Below are 1,385 nucleotides of genomic sequence, written 5' to 3'. Positions count from 1 at the left end.
ATACAAATTTGATGATTTTTTTGTTCTATTTCTTTAAAAAATGCAGATGAAATTCTGATGGGGATTGCATTAAATCTATATAATGCTTTAGGTAATATGGTCATTTAAATTATGTTGATTCTTCCAATCCAAGAACACAGAATATCTTTCTATTTCTTTGTATCTTCTTTGATTTCTTTTAATAGGGTCCTGTAGTTTTCATTATATAGTTCCTTCACACGTTTTGTTAAATTTATTCCAATTTTGTTGCAATTGCTAAAGGAATTATTTTTTACTTTTTCTGAAACTTCATTATTAAAGTACAGGAATGCTATGGATATTTGAATGTTGATTTTGTATCTAGAAACCTAATTGTATTTGCTTATCGTTTCTAGTAGTGTTCTCATGGAGTCTTTAGGATTTCCTATATAGAGAATCATGTCATCTACAATTAGTTTGACAGTTTGACATCTTTGTTTCCTTTTTGATATCTTTCTCTTGTCTGATTGAACTCGCTAGGACCTCAAATATTATATTGAATAACAGTGGCGATAGTGGATAGCCTTGCCTTGTTCCTGATCTTAGAGGAAAGGTTTTTAGTTTTTCACCAGTAAGTATAATGTTGGCTGAGGGTTTGTCATAGATGGCCTTTATTATGTTAAGGAATTTTCCTTCTATACCGATTTTGTTAAGTGTTTTGATTATAAATGGATGCTGTATCTTGTTGAAGGCTCTGCATCTATTGATATGATTACATGATTCCTATTTTTTAATTTGTTTATGTGTCGTATCACATTAATCGATTTGAGTATGTTGAACCATTCCTGTGCCTCTGGGATGAAGCCCATTTGATCATGGTGTATAATCTTTTTAATATGTTGCCATATTTGATTTGCTAGTATCTTATTTAGATTTTTGCATCTGTGTTCATGAGAGATATCGGTCTGTAGTTTTCTTTTTCTGTGTTATCTTTACCAAGTTTTGATATCAGGGTAATATTGGCCTCATTAAATGAGTTGGCAAGTATTGCCTCCACTTTGATTTTTTTGGAAGAGTTTGTGGAGAATGGATATTAAATCTTTGAATGTTTGGTAGAATTCACTGGTGAAGCCATCTGGTCCTGGACTTTTACTTTCGGTAGGTTATTGATGATTGTTTCAATTTCCATACTGCTGATTAGTCATTTAGATTTTCCAGTTCTTCTTGATTTATTCTTGGAAGGTTGTATTTTTCTAAATACTGGTCCATTTCTTCTAGGTTATTAAATTTGGTGTTACATACTTTTTCATAGTATTCTTGTATGATCCTTTGTATTTTTGTGATATTACTTGTAATTTCCTCTCTTTCATCCTTGATTTTGTTTATTTGTGTCCTTTCTCTTTTTTCTTTAGTGAGTCTAGCCAGGG

The sequence above is a fragment of the Pteropus vampyrus genome, unplaced genomic scaffold (assembly GCF_000151845.1).
Source record: "Pteropus vampyrus isolate Shadow unplaced genomic scaffold, Pvam_2.0 Scaffold9, whole genome shotgun sequence".
Classification (NCBI taxonomy): Eukaryota; Metazoa; Chordata; class Mammalia; order Chiroptera; family Pteropodidae; genus Pteropus; species Pteropus vampyrus.
The sequence above is the reverse complement of the archived record's forward strand: the minus strand, read 5'-3'. Positions refer to the sequence as shown.